General features: G+C 46.3%; 1 pseudogene; it reads left to right on the top strand.

Moving 5' to 3' along the window:
• Nucleotides 1-12,511: 12,511 nt before the first annotated feature.
• LOC119968653 lies at nucleotides 12,512-12,830 on the top strand (annotated as a pseudogene).
• Nucleotides 12,831-15,731: the final 2,901 nt, after the last annotated feature.

Here is a 15,731-nt window from a genome sequence, read left to right as displayed (position 1 = left end):
AGCCCACCCTATCTTTCAATTAGATCATGACTGATCTATCTCAACACCATTTTCTGTCGTTCAATCCTACCCCATTTGGGAACTCAACAGACAAAGGTTAATTTTGTATCTCTTTCCACCACACTGGTTGAAACCTGCAAAATCAACACAGCTCTCCTTTAATTCGGTGTTCATTTTTGTCTGAAGCTCCTTGAAATAATTTATTATATTAAATATATGATCTAAATCCAAGTTGTTTGAATGATTTTTGTTCTGTTGAGCGTTGTATATTGGATCTGGTTCTTAGATTTCATGATCTGATATTTGTGTAGATAACTGAAGGCTTCCTGCTAACTGTAAGTCAGGTTATCAGTGTGTGACATTCCAATGTAAGCCACTTTTTATATAGGTGGTATGATGGACATTTCATGTGGCAAAAAGACAACCATGAACAGCCAAGTTCAAATCCACTGAACAGAGACAGAAAGTTGGGATAAGTCTGGGCCTGCCCTGTCAACAAGCCATCAGGAGATAATCGGTTCCATTCAAATGGATCGATTGTTGTGGATTGCGGCGATAAAGCTAGACTTTCTGTCACCCAGTTTTCCCGTATTGCCATATATGGAGTAAGGTTACGTGTGGACAACATACCTGGAGATGGACCCTGGGGGTGGATTCCTGGTGTCCTGCAGAGTTGTAATCAGAAACTCCATTGCAATCCCCACCCCAAGACATTGGCTGAGGACTAGAGAACTTTCTGGAAAGGCACATGGAGAGGTATAAAGATCGACCACCCAGAACCCTCCCTGGTGAAGACTCGGTGCCAAGGTAGCAGAGAAGATTTGACACCAGAGCAGAGTATGGAAGGAAGCAGTGTGCGAGACTCACCTTTGCCGAACGAAGGTCATGAGACAATCGAGACTCCGAGAACTGGATCCGCAGCTCAGCTGAGTTCATCAGCATGGTTGTAGTCAGAATCTTGGGATTATTATTAGTTGATAATTTAAATGTTTTATTGTGTTTAATAACAAATTTGGTGGAATCATAAACTTGTATTTGTCATTTATTCATCTCGTGAATATGGTGATCTGGGTAAATTGTTTGAGTAATAAACTGGTCGAAGTGTCTGAGACAACAAAATCTAAAGAGCTGTTTGGGTGAGTACAGTTAGGTAGGTACTTTCTACTACTATTGGTTATAATTGTTAAGACATTATTCTGTGAGCCACCAATCTTGGTGTCATCAGCAAATTCACTGACCCACCCTTCAGCCCCCTCCTCCAAGTCATTGATAAAAATCACATAGCAAAGGACCCAGCACTGATCCCTGTGGTATACCACTGGTAACTGGTCTCCAGACTGAGAATTTTCTGATCCAGACTGATAGTCAGTTACTTCTCCAATTGGCAAAATTTCCCTCTATCTCACTCCTCCTTACTTTCTTCATGAGCCGACCATGGGGAACCTTATCAAACGCCTTACTAAAATCAATGTGTATGACATCAACTGCTCTACCTTCATCTACACACTTAGTTACCTCCTCAAAGAATTCAATCAAATTTGTCAGGCAAGACTTACCCTTCACGAATCCGTGTTGACTATCCCGTATTAAGCTGAATCTTTCCAAATGGTCATAAATCCTATCCTTCAGGACCTTTTCCATTAACTTACCGACCACCGAAGTAAGACTAACTGGCCTATAATTATCAGAGTCATTCCTATTCCCTTTCTTGAACAGAGGAACAACATTCGCCACTCTCCAGTCCTCTGGCACTATCCCCGTGGACAGTGTGACCCAAAGGCTCTGCAATCTCATCCCTTGCCTCTCAAAGAATCCTTGGATATATCCCATCTGGTCCAGGGGATTTGTCAACCCTCGGGTTTTTCAAAATTGTTAATACATCCTTCCTCAGAACATCCTACCTCCTTCAGCCTACCCACCTGTATCACACTCTCATCCTCAAAAACATGGCCCCTCTCCTTGGTGAACACTGAAGAAATGTATTCATTCAGCGCCTCCTATTTCTTCTGACTCCATGCACAATTTCCCACTACTGTCCTTGACCACCCCTACCCTCACCCTGGTCATTCTTTTATTTCTCACATAAGAGTAAAAAGCCTTGGGGTTTTTCTTGATCCGACCCGCCAAGGACTTCTCATGCCCCTTCCTAGCTCTCCTAAGCCCTTTTTTTAAAGCTCATTCCTTGCTACCTTGTAACAATCAGGCGACCCAACTGAACCTTGTTTTCTCATCCTTGCATTGTGTGCAGTCTTGTATGCAGTTTTGGTATCATCTGAGGAAGGATGTTCTTGCTATGGAGGTAGTGCAGCGAAGGTTTACCAGACTAATTTCTGCGATAGCGGGACTGTCACATAAGGAGAGACTAAGTTGGTTATATTCATTGGAGCTTAGAAGTGTGAAGGGATTTCATAGAAACAAAAAAATTCCAACAGGAATAGACAGGGTAGATTCAGAAAGAATGTTCCCGCTGATGGAGAAATCCAAAATTAGGGGTCATAGTTTGAGGATAAGAGGGTAATCTTTTTAGGACTGAGTTGAGGAGAAATTTCTTCAACCAGAGAGTGGTAAATCTGTGGAATTCACTACCGCAGAAAGTAGGTGAGGTCAAAACGTGTGATTTTGAGAAATTAGATATAATTCTTGGGGATAAAGGACTATATGAGGGAAGGCAGGTTCAGGGTATTGAATTTGATGATCAGCCATGGTTATAATGAATGATGGAGTGACCCGAAGGGCCGAATGGCCTACTCCTTAGTAGTTATGGGGGACTTTAACTTTAAAAAAAGGGCCTCACGGTAGCATGGTGGTTAGCATCAATGCTTCACAGCTCCAGGGTCCCAGGTTCGATTCCCGGCTGGGTCACTGTCTGTGTGGAGTCTGCACGTCCTCCCCGTGTGTGCGTGGGTTTCCTCCGGGTGCTCCGGTTTCCTCCCACAGTCCAAAGATGTGCGGGTTAGGTGGATTGGCCATGCTAAATTGCCCATAGTGTAAGGTTAATGGGGGGGATTGTTGGGTATGTGGGTTTAAGTAGGGTGATCATTGTTCGGCACAACATCGAGGGCTGAAGGGCCTGTTCTGTGCTGTACTGTTCTATGCTCTATGCTCCTGCTATTTTTTATGTTTGTATGTACCCCAAGGTTCAACTTAAATATTTTTTTTTAGTGTATCCAATTCTTTTTTGTCCAATTACGGGACTATTTAGCGTGGCCAATTCACTTACCCTGCACATATTTTTGAGTTTTGGGGATGAGACCCATGCAGACTCTGGGAGAATGTACAAACGCCACACAGACAGTGACCTGGAGCCAGGATCGAACAGTTCTAACTACTGCGCCACTGTGTCACCCATAAGTTTCCACTCCTTCACTTCAGAAAAGGAACGCAAGTAATGGACCCACAACATCCATCCTGTTGTCCAGTCACTCTATCCTTAATGATCGAGTCTGGGCAACAAATGTCAAGCCAACTGTTTATAATTGCCCAGTTTTCCTTCTTTCCACCCCCCCCCTTTCTTAAATAGCAGAATGATAGGTTACATTTTTCAATCTAAAAAACAATTCCTGAAGAGAGAAATTTGGCATGTCATTGGGGACATCTTTGTTCTTACCTACTTTGTTCAAAACTCTAGGAATGCAAATCATTAGATTCTGGAGTTTTGTTCTTCCTTACTGGCATTATTTTCTTCATTACAGTTGCTTTGTTTACATTAATTTTGGCAAGTCCCTGATCCTGAATCAATATTAGTCTCGGAGATGTTCAGCGTCCTGTTTTTATACTGCAAATAGGGCCTTTTGGATTTTAATGGGATTCTGCATCACACATTCCTAGTTTACTGTGGTGGTTTGTATTTCATTCTATTGACTTGGCTGTACCTAAATATTTTCTTGTTTCTGCCTTTCAAACAAAATGTTGAATCAAATATTATGGTGGCTGTGAAAAATGACAGTTCAGATGTGCTGTATGTAGATATACAGATTCTTTTTTTTTTTTAATATTTTTTATTCTCCTTTTTCACATTTTCTCGCAAATTTACACCCACCAACAATAAACAACAATCAGTAACAAATATGTCAATCCCCATATCAATAACAATGATCCCATCCTCCCACCAAACCCCAGACATTAGCCCGCAAGTTCACATAAACAAATGACAAAAAGGAATCAGGAATCACCCAGAGTTCGAATTAACACACACCGCCCCCAACCCTCTCACCCACCACCCGCCAACTAATGTTTGATGTTATCCAGTTCTTGAAAGTGCATAATGAATAATGCCCATGAATTGTAGAACCCCCTCCATCCTTCCCCTCAGTTCAAACTTAACCTTCTCAAGAGTCAAGGATTCCAACAGGTCCCCCCACCACTCTCCATCCCAACAGGATCCGCCTTCGGGCGATCAAGGCTACGATATCTGCCTCCGCACCAGTTTCCAACCCTGGCTGGTCCGACACCCCGATTATGGGGACCTGGGTGCAGTTTCACATGCACCACTTCAGAAATTACCCTAAAAACCTCCTTCCAGTAATCCTCCAGCTTTGGACAGGACCAAAACATATGAACATGATTAGTCCCCCCCCCCCTCCCCCCGGCAACGTTCTCACACACGTTCCACTCCCTCAAAGAATTGGCTCATCCTCGCCCTCATGAGGTGCGCTCTAAATACCACCTTCAGCTGTATCAGCCCCAACCTTGCGCACAAGGTGGAGCCATTCACTCTCCGGAGCACCTCACACCAGAACCCCCCCTCCATATCCTCTCCCAACTCTTCCTCCCACTTTGCTTTGATCCCTTCCAGTGGTGCCTTCTCCTCTTCCAAAATAGCTCCGTAAACCGCTGACATTCTCCAGTCCCCCTGTCGTCAGCACCTCCTCCAGCAATGTGGAGGCCGGCTCCCCCGGGAAACTCTGTATCTCCTTTCTGGCAAAATCTCGAACCTGCATGTATCTAAACATTTCCCCCTGTTTCAGCCAATACTTCGCATCCAGCTCCTTCAGTGTCTTAATCCCCTTCTCCTCCCATTTCCGAAAATTTCCATCCCACCTCCCTGGCTCAAGTCTGTGGTTTCCCCCGAATTGGCATTTCCCTTGACCCTGCCCCCAACCCGAAGTGTTGGCGAAACTGCCTCCAAATTCTCAATGAAGCTATGTCGGAAAGGCCACCACCTGATTTTTCAGGAAGACTCGTACTTGCAGATATTTAAAGGCATTTCCTGGTGGCAGATTAAATGTGTCCTCTAGCACCTTCAAACTGGGAAAGCTTCCGTCTCTGAACAGATTCCCCATCCTTCTGATGCCTGCCCTCTGCCAGCTCTAGAACCCACCATCCATCTTACCTGGGACAAACCTGTGGTTGTTACATATCGGTGTCCAGACTGACGTTCCCTCCACCTTCTTCTACCTCCTCCACTGCCCCCAGGTCCTCCATGTCGCCACCACCACCGGACTTGTGGAGTGGCGAGTCGGCGAGAACGGCAAAGGAGCCGTTATCAAAGCTCCCAGACTAGTACCGTTGCATGACACCGCCTCCAGCTGCTCCCAAGCCGACCCCCTCTATCCCCCCCCACCCCCACCCCCACTTCCTGATCATGGCTATATTGGCCGTCCAGTAGTAGCTGCGAACGTTCGGCAGTGCCACCCCCCTCCCCCCCAGCCCCTGGAACCCACAATTCCTGCATCTCACGGTCTTCCCCAGGTGGCTCTGACCTGTACAACCTCTCATAAAATTCCTCAAAAACCTTGTTAATCAGATCCGGAGCCACCACCAACTTCCCTGCCCTATCCCTCACCTGAACAATTTCCCTTGCCGCTGCTTCCCTTTGGAGCTGACCTGCTAACGTGACCTTATCTCCATGTTCGGAAACTGCCCCCCTTGCTCGTCTTAATTGGCCCACCGCCTTCCTGGTAGATAGTCGGTCAAAACTCGCCTGTAGTTCCTTCCTCTTTTCCAGCTTTGCTGGGTCTCCATCTTCTGCATAACTCCTATCTACCTGCAGCATCTCATCTATCACCCTCTGCTGCTCCAACCTCTCCTCTTTGTCGATATGCAAAGATTCTTGATGAAGTTCTACAGGAATGGATAGCTACTAGTAAAGCTCAAAGCTTTTATGGAGGGCAAGTTTAAGAATAAATAAGGAGGTGGTTAAAGGACAGAAAACAATAGTCACTTGCTTAGAGGAGACATAGAACATAGAACATAGAACATAGAACAGTACAGCACAGAACAGGCCCTTCGGCCCTCGATGTTGTGCCGAGCAATGATCACCCTACTTAAACCCACGTAACCCGTATACCCGGTAAACCAACAATCCCCCCATTAACCTTACACTACGGGCAATTTATCATGGCCAATCCACCTAACCCGCACATCTTTGGACTGTGGGAGGAAACCGGAGCACCCGGAGGAAACCCACGCACAAACGGGGAGGACGTGCAGACTCCACACAGACAGTGACCCAGCCGGGAATCGAACCTGGGAACACTGGAGCTGTGAAGCATTGATGCTAACCACCATGCTACCGTGAGGCCCCGTTGCAGTGGGAAAATCTGCCGGAGTGCCCCAGGACTTGGGCTTTGCAACTCCCACTGACTTAAACGCCAATGCCAAGATACAAATTTGCAGTAGTTACCAAACTAGGAGAGGTGGGATTGAAGAAGGCAGGTCAGAAAATACAGAATGAATTAAACAAAATATGTATGAACCCAGAATACTGCCAAGTGAAATTTAATGCACATTGGATCAAGAATCAGCTATTTAAAATGCAAAGGAACTATTATTTTGAAACCAGCGTGGATCAGTTTTGTTTAAAAGTAAATATACTGAAAGTGTATATCTGAATTCTGGACTATTGTATGCATTAGTAACCACGGGATAATTTTCTAACTCTACACTCTTGCAAGACTTGGGTCCATTTGGAAAATGACCTCTTTGGTTTTGTCTTCATCTAATTATTCCACAAAAGGAACATGTTATTAAGACCATAAGACATAGAAGCAGAATTAGGCCACTCAGCCCATCAAGTCTACTCTGCCATTCAATCATGACTGATATTTTTCTCACCCCCATTCTCCTACCTTCTCCCATAACCCCTGATTCCCATATTAATTAAGAAACTATCTATCTGTGTCTTAAAGACACTCAGTGATTTGGCCTCCACAGCCTTCTGCGGCAAAGAATTCCACAGATTCACCACCTGCTGGCAGAAGAAATTCCTCCTCCTCTCGATTTTAAAGCATCGTCCCTTTAGTCTGAGATTGTGTCCTCTGTTTTTGCTACCAAATGAAATGAAAATCGTTTATTGTCAAGTAAGCTTCAAATGAAGTTACTGTGAAAAGCCCCTAGTCCCCACATTCCGGTGCCTGTTTGGGGAGGCTGGCACGGGAATTGAACTGCTGCTGGCCTACCTGGGTCTGCTTTCAAAGCCAGCAATTTAGCCCTGTGCTAAACCAGCAGTAGATAATCTCACATTTATCCAAATTATACTGCATGTGGCATTCATTTGCCCACTCCACTCACTCAGTGCCCAAATCATTGAAGGATCTGCATCCTCCTCGCCCTCCTACCCAACTTGGTGTCACCTGCAAATTTAGAGATGACATTTTGTTCCCTCACCTAAATCATTAATATCTTGTGTGAATAGCTGGAGGTCCTAACACCAATCCCAGCGGTACCCCACTAGTCACTGTCTGCCAATTTGAAAAAGATCCATTAATGCCTACTCTTTGATTCCTGTTTGCAAACCCGTTTTCTATCCATCTTAATACACCACCCCCAATCCCATGTGCTTTAATTTTATATGCTAATCTTTTATGCGGGACTTTGTCAAAAGCCTTCTCAAAGTCCAAATTCACACCCATTAGATCCCCTTCATCAATTCTACTGGTTACGTCCTCAAAGAATTCCAGTAGATTTGTCAAGCATGATTTCCCCTTCATAAATCCATGGTGACTCTATCCGATTCTGCCACTGCTTTCTAAGTGCTGTGATAATGATTCTAGAATTTTCCCCACTACCGATGTCAAGCTTACTAGTCTAGAATTCTATCTACCTCCCTTGAAAAATAGTGGGAGTTACGTTAGCCACTCTCCAATCTGCAGAAACTGTTCCGCAGTCTCTCGAATCCTGGAAGATGACCACCAATGCATCCACTATTTTTAGAGCCACCTCCTTCTGTATCCTGGGATGTAGATTATCACGCCCTGAGGATTTATCAGCCAACAATCCCATCAATTTCCCAACCCATTTCTCTCCTGATATTGATCACCTTCAGTTCCTCCCTCTCACTAAACCCTGTATTCCCCAACATTTCTGGTATCTTATTTGTGAAGACAGAACCAACGTATGTATTTTAAAATAAATTTAGAGTACACAATTCATTTTTTCCAATTAAGGGGCTATTTAGCGTGACCAATCCACCTACCCTGCACATCTTTGGGTTGTGGGGGTGAAACCCACGTGAAGACGGGGAGAATGTGCAAACTCCACACGGACAGTGACCCAGAGCCGGGATCAAACCTGGAACCTCAGCGTGATGAGGCAGCAGTGCTAACCACTATGCCACCGTGCTTCCCACCAACATATATGTATTTAGTTGGTCAGCTATTTCTTTGTCTCTGATAATACATTCCCCTGTTTCTGACTGTAAGGGACCTACATTTGTCTTCACCAATCTTTTTCTCTTCACGTAGTTATGATGTTCCCTGAAGTTTACTTTCATACTATATTTTCCCCATCTTAATCAATCCCTTAATCCTTTGCTGAATTCTAAACAGCTCACAATCCTCAGACTTGTTTTTCTTGGCCAATTTGTATGCTACTTCCTTGGATCGAATACTCTCCCTAATTTCCATTGTAATCCATGGATTGGCCACTTTCCAGTTTTACTTTTGTGCCATACAGAATTGTTTCAGTTCCTCCATGCACTCTTTGAATGACATTGCCTATCCACTATCCCTTTAAGTAACATTCCCCAATTGATCATGGCCAACACACAAGATTCAGGACCTTAGTCTCAGGTTAATTACTTCACTCTCCATCTTGATGAAAAATTCTATTGTATTATGATTGCTGATCCCCAAGGGGTCTTGCACAACTAGCTAGCCAATTATTCCATTCTCATTACACAGTACCCAGTCTATGATGGCCTGTTCTCTAGTTGGCTCCTCAACATGTTGATCCAGAATACCATCAGGAATTCCTCCTGTATGGTATTGTGGCTAATTTGATTTTCCCAATCTATATGCAGATTAAAATCACCCATAATTACAGTTGTTCCTTTATCACATGCATCTCAAATTGTCTGTTTAATGCCATTCCCAACAATGTCACTGCAGTTTGGGGGTCTACGTATGACAGCCACTAACATTTTTTGCCCCTTGCTGTTTCTACCCATGCAGATTCCGCATTGTCGGAGCTAATATCCTCCCTCACTATTGTGTTAATATTCTCCTTGACCAGCAATGCAACTTTTACGTTTTGTCTGTCTTTTCTAAATACGGAATACCCGTGAACATTCAGTTCCCATCCCTGATCAGCCTGCAGCCACGTCTCTGTAATCTCGAGTATATCATATCCGTTCATGTCTATTTGTGCGATTAGTTCATCCACTTTATTGTGAATGCTCCGCGCGTTAAAGCACAAAGCCTTTAAGCTTGTCTTTTTAACATCACTAGTCCCCCTCCCAATATGTTTCACCGTGGCCCAGTTTGAATCTGGCTCTTGGTTTATCTGCTTATCACTTTTCTTATTCCCCTTTGGGTCTTTTGTTTCTGTCCCTATTTCCTCCTCCTCCTCCTCCTCTGACTCCTTGTGTAGGTTCCCACCCCCCTGCCATATTAGTTTAAACCCTCCTCAACCACTCTAGCAAATACTCCCCCTAGGACATAAGTCCCAGTCCTGTCCAGGTGTAACCCGTCCAGTTTGTACTAGTCCCATCTCCCCAGAACTGGTCCCAATGCTCCAGGAATCTGAAACTCTTCCCCCTCACACTATCTCTTCAGTCATGTATTTATCCGCTATATCTACTCTGACTAGCATGTGGCACTGGTAGTAATCCTGAGATCACTACCTTGCAGGTCTGACTTCAACTTTCTTCCTAACTCCTATATTCTGCTTTTAGGACCTCATCCCATGTAGTTAGTACCAATGTGTACCACGACCACTGGCTGTTCACCTTCCCCATCCAGAATGTCCTGGAACCTTTCTGAGACCTTCTTGACCCAAGCACCAGGGAGGCAACATACCATCCTGGAGTCATCCTTGCGGCCACAAAAATGCCCATCTAATCCCCTTACAATTGAATCCCCTATAATTATTGCATTCTCACTTTTTATTTCTCCCTTCTGTAGGAGAACCAACTGTCATGTAACAAAATTGGCTGCTGCTGCTTTCTCTTTCTGCCCCCCCCCCCCCCCCCCCCCCCCCCCCCCCCCCCCCACACACACACACACAGTCGTTATTCCCCTCAACAGTATCCAAAGTGGTATATCTGCTTTTCAGGGGAATGGCCACAGGAGATTCCCGCACTGCCTGCCTGCCTAGCTGTTTTATTCTGCTGGTGGTCACACATTCCCTCCCTGCCTGTGTCTGAACCTGCACTGTGACCACCTCTCTATACGTGCTGTCCACGACACTCTCCACTCCGAAACCCGGGCTTCCAGGAGCTGCAGCCTCCGGCACACATGTTGGTCCTGGTCACTGGAAATGTTCCCAGCCTCCCACATGAAGCAAGAGGAACAAACCAAGATCTCCTGCCATGATGTAACCCTTCAAATTAAATCTTCAGAAGATGTGTAATATCAGATTGTATCCATTCTACCCATTCTAGACCTTGCAGATTATGAACCACAAAACAAATTTTCAAACCATAAATGACAGTAGTTGCAAAGAATTACCGACCTTACCCACTACGTACCAATCAGCTCTCTCTTGTGTAGCCTCTTCTCCCAGTTCCACCCTACTCCGAAAGCACGCTCACTTAGCCAATCAGCACTCAGTCCAGACAAGTCAGCACTCTGCTCTGGAACTGGTTTGAACCAGTTGCACAATTAACTTGCCAGAGTTAAAGTTGAGTAAAACTCAGCTGTCCTGGTTCCATATCCTGACCGTCGACTTCACTGAACTCCCCAGGGCCGTCACTAGGACCCTCAAACTAGACTCCTCCTCCAACCTAATCCACTTCACCCCGTTCCCCCTCCAACGCCTCACCTTCTCTACATTTGCAGCATCACATTCTGGAGCGCCAACCTCCCTTTCTGTCTGTGTTTGTAGCAGAGCCCTCTTCACCCCTGGTACCTTCCCCGCCCATATGAACTCCAAAATCAGTGCCTCCACCCTCTGTAAAAAGGCATTAGGGAGGGTCTGAAAGACAAATAGGAACCTTGGCAGCACATTCATCTTTACCACCTGGACAGGTTGTGGCATAGTGGTATTGTCACAGGACTAGTAATCCAGAGATACAGGGTAATGCTCTGAGGACAGGATTCGAATCCCACCAGGGTACATGGTAGAATTCGAATTCAATAAACATCTGCAATTGAAAGTCTAATGATGACCATGAAACCATAATGTCCTTTAGGGAAGCAAATCTGTTATCCATACCTTGTCTGTCCTACCTGTGACTCTAGACCCACAGACCCTCGGGATGGGCAATAAATGCTGGCCCGGCCAGCAACGCCCACATCCCATGAATGAAAAAAAGAAAAAACCCCTCCCTGTCAACGTCAAGTGCAAAGTATCCCACCCACCTCTTGCAATCCTCCTGAACATCTTCCATTAACCATGTCATGTTCCACCTGAGCATTATGGCCCACTCATGCATGACCTGGATCCCCAAACACCTGAAATTGCTCTCGTCCCCACTGCATTCACCGGAGAAGGCCCCAAATTTCTCCAACAGGCCTATAATTCTGCCCATACAGTCCAGTGGGTCTGACACAAACAACAGTTCATCTGCATATAGCAACACCCAGTGCACCCTACCTCACAATCCATCGCCACTCAGCCGACCCCCGAAGGGCCATTGTCAAGGGCTCAATCGCCAATGCGAATAACAACAGTGACAGGGGCATCCCTGCCTCATTCTTCTGTCAGGCATTGTCAAAATCAGGGGCGGCCATCCGTCGGGGCGTCCCAATCGTGCAAATCTGTGCGTAACAGCCGACTTTTAACTATGCCGGCTGCGAGCGACCTTCAAAATGGTCACAAACATGAAAAAATGTGGCTGCATTGCGCATGCGTGCCCTATCATCGGTGCACATGCACAAACCTGCGCATGCGCACCGATGACCGGGCACACATGTGCAGTGCGGCTGCATTTTTTTGTATATGGTGAAAAGGCTGCTCGCAGCCACCATAGTTAAAAGCCGGCTGCTGCTTGCTCTGCCCGGTTCGTAAGTGCTCGGTTCTTCTGAGTGAAGCTAAGGCTGAGATTTCTCCCCCCGCCCCCCCCCCCCCCCCCCCCCCCCCCCCCCCACGGCAACTAGCACCATCAGACCCACCCGCAGAAATCATCGCCATGGCCACGACCTCAGAAGTCGCCTGTATCAACAAAGTGCTCATCCTGCATGACGATGAGGTCACCGAAGACAAACTCAATGACCTGATTAAAACGGCTGGTGTGACCATTGAGCCTTGCTGGCCCAGTCTGTTCGCCAAGCCATTGACTAATATTAACGTCAATAGTCTGATCTGCAATGTTGGTGCTGGTCATCGTGCCCCAGCTGCTGCAGCAGTTGTTTCCAACCGCTGCCCACGTTGCTGCTGAAGAGAAAAAGGAAGAGACGAAACAGGAAGAATCTGAAGAGTCTGACAATGACAAGGGTCTCTTTGATTAAACATGCTATGCAACAAAATTGTTACAATTTACAAAAAATAAATAAAAATTGAATATAAAAGCTCGCTGCGGCTGCTGAAGACCGCGGATTTGAACAATCGGAGATGCAGAAGATTTTTTTTAAAATTCCATGTAATCTTCCCGCCTGAGGGAGGCAGAGAGCAGGTCGCGGCACCGTAACATCATCATGTGCTTTGGCTGCGATTGCGATTCCTCCATTTTGCCAGCAGCAATCAAGGCAAGAGAAAATGGTGGGTCGTAAAGGTCGGCCGGCGTGGGTCCCGAAGGTTGGCCAGGTGGTAAAAATGAATCCCCAGAAAATTTTGAAAACAATGCCCTATGTAACCCAAAAGACTTTTAACTCGTCTCATTCGTATGCACACAAGGCACAGGTGATGCATACAGAAGTCAAACACACTCCACAAACTCTGGCCCGAATCCAAACCTACCCAGAATTTCAAATAGATGTCTCCACTCTACCTAGTCAAAAGCCTTCTCTGCGTCCATGGACACAATAACCTCCGGTGCCCAGCCCCTTGACAAGAGTCAGAATTACATTCAGCAGCCTCCTAATGTTACTGGAGAGCTGCCTACCCTTCACAAAACCCATTTGGGGGCTGCTGAGTATCTTTTATCTACCTAAACTAGCTCATCTAACAGGTGCCAGTGCTCCTCCCTCCTCTTCCAATCCCTTTTGTAAGAAGTCTTACAACACCAGGTTAAAGTCCAACATTTCTGTTTCAAACACTAGCTTTCGGAGCACTGCTCCTTCCTCAGGTGAATGAAGAGGTATGTTCCAGAAACATATATATATAGACAAATTCAAAGATGCCAGACAATGCTTAGAACGTGAGCATTTGCAGGTAATTGAATCTTTACAGATCCAGAGATAGGGGTAACCCCAGGTTAAAGAGGTGTGAATTGTCTCAAGCCAGGACAGGTGGTTGGATTTTGCAAGCCCAGGTCAGACGGCGGGGGATGAATGTAATGCAACATGAATCCCAGGTCCCGGTTGAGGCCGTACTCATGTGCAGAACTTAGCTATAAGTTTCTGCTTGGCGATTCTGCGTTGTCGCGCGTCCTGAAGGCCACCTTGGAGAACGATCAGAGGCTGAATGCCCTTGACTGCTGAAGTGTTGAGTCGCACGAGTATGTACCGCGTACCTGGTGGGTGGTGTTCTCACGTGTAATGGTGGTATCCATGTCGATGATCTGGTATGTCTTGCAGAGATTGCAATGGCAGGGTTGTGTGGTGTCGTGGTCGCTGTTCTGAAGGCTGCAAACAATGGTTTGTTTGAAGTTGTGCGGTTGTTTGAAGTCAAGTAGAGGGGGTGTGGGGATGACCTTGGCAAGATGTTCATCTTCATCGATGACGTGTTGGAGGTTGCGAAGATGATGTAGTTTCTCCGCTCCGGGAACGTACAGGACGACGAAGCGTACTCTGTCTATTGTGTCCTGTGGAGGTCGGTGCGGTTTTTTGCTGTGGCACATTGGAACTTTCGATCGATGAGTCGAGCGGCATATCCCGTTCAATCTTTCAGCGTCTGTAGATGTCTGTTACGCTCTTCCTAGTCTGAGCAGATCCTGTGTATATGGAGGGCTTGTCCATGGGGGATGTCTTCTTTAATGTGTTTAGGGTGGAAGCTGGAGAAGTGGAGCATCGTGAGGTTATCCGTGGCCTTGCGGTAAAGCGAAGTGCTGAGGTGACCGGCCTTGATGGAGACGAGTTTGTCCAAGAATTCAACTGATTTTGGAGAGTAGTCCATGGTGAGTCTGATGGTGGGATGGAACTTATTGATGTCATTATGTAGTCATGTCAGTGATTCTTCGCCGTGGGTCCAAAGGAAAAAAAATGTCATCGATGTATCTGGTGTATAACGTCGGTTGAAGGTCCTGTGCGGTGAGGAGGTCTTGTTCAAACTTGTGCATGAAGATGGCATATTGAGGTGCAAATTTGGTCCCCATGGCTGTTCCGTGCGGCTGGATGAAGAACTTGTTGTCGAAGGTGAAGATGCTGTGATCCAGAATGAAGTTGATGAGCTGCAGAATTGCTTCTGGAGATCGGCAGTTGTCGGTGTTGAGTACTGAGGCTGTTGCAGCAATGCCGTCGTCATGGGGGATGCTGATGTAGAGTGTCGAGACGTCCATTGTGACGAAGAATGTTCCTGGTTCAACTGATCCATGGGTGCTGAGTTTCTGTAGGAAGTCCGTCGTGTCGTGACAGAAGCAGGGCATACCTTGTACGATGGGTTTCAAGATGCCCCCGATGTAGCCAGAGAGATTCTCACACAGGGTCCCATTGCCTGAAACGATAGGATGGCCTGGTGTGTTGGCCTTGTGTATTTTCAGGAGGTAGTAGAGATCTCCAATGCGTGGGATGAGAGCACGTAGGGTGCTCTGAAGGTCTGGATCAAAGGTCTTGATCAGTCTGTTGAGTTGGCGGATGTGTTCCTTGGTCGGATCTGCGGGTAATGTCTATAGTGTTCCTGGTTGTTGAGTTGTCGGTATACTTCTTTGCAGTAGTCTGTTCTGTTAAGTATGACAGTGGCCCCACCTTTGTCTGCTGGTTTGATGACAATGTTGCGGTTGGTCTTGAGAGCGCAGATGGTGTTGCCATATGCTTGGGTGACGTTTGGGGCTGTCTTGTGAATGCAACTAATGAATCTGGCATTGACGCAACTCCTGACGGCTTGAGCATACATGTAGAGTCTAGGGCAGTGGCCTTCTGGAGGGGTCCAATTCGACTCTTTCCATTTCGGTTGCCGCACTGCAGATCTCTCGATCTGCTGTTCCGGTTCATTGGTAGTCTCCTTGGGTTCGCTGTTGGCCTCTTGGGGTCTGTGGAAGAATTCCTGGAGCCTCATTCGCCTAATGAATTCCTCAGTGTCTGAGGACCCCGAGA

This window comes from Scyliorhinus canicula, chromosome 7, assembly GCF_902713615.1.
Source record: "Scyliorhinus canicula chromosome 7, sScyCan1.1, whole genome shotgun sequence".
Taxonomy (NCBI): Eukaryota; Metazoa; Chordata; class Chondrichthyes; order Carcharhiniformes; family Scyliorhinidae; genus Scyliorhinus; species Scyliorhinus canicula.
This window is presented reverse-complemented; position numbering and strand designations above follow the sequence as displayed.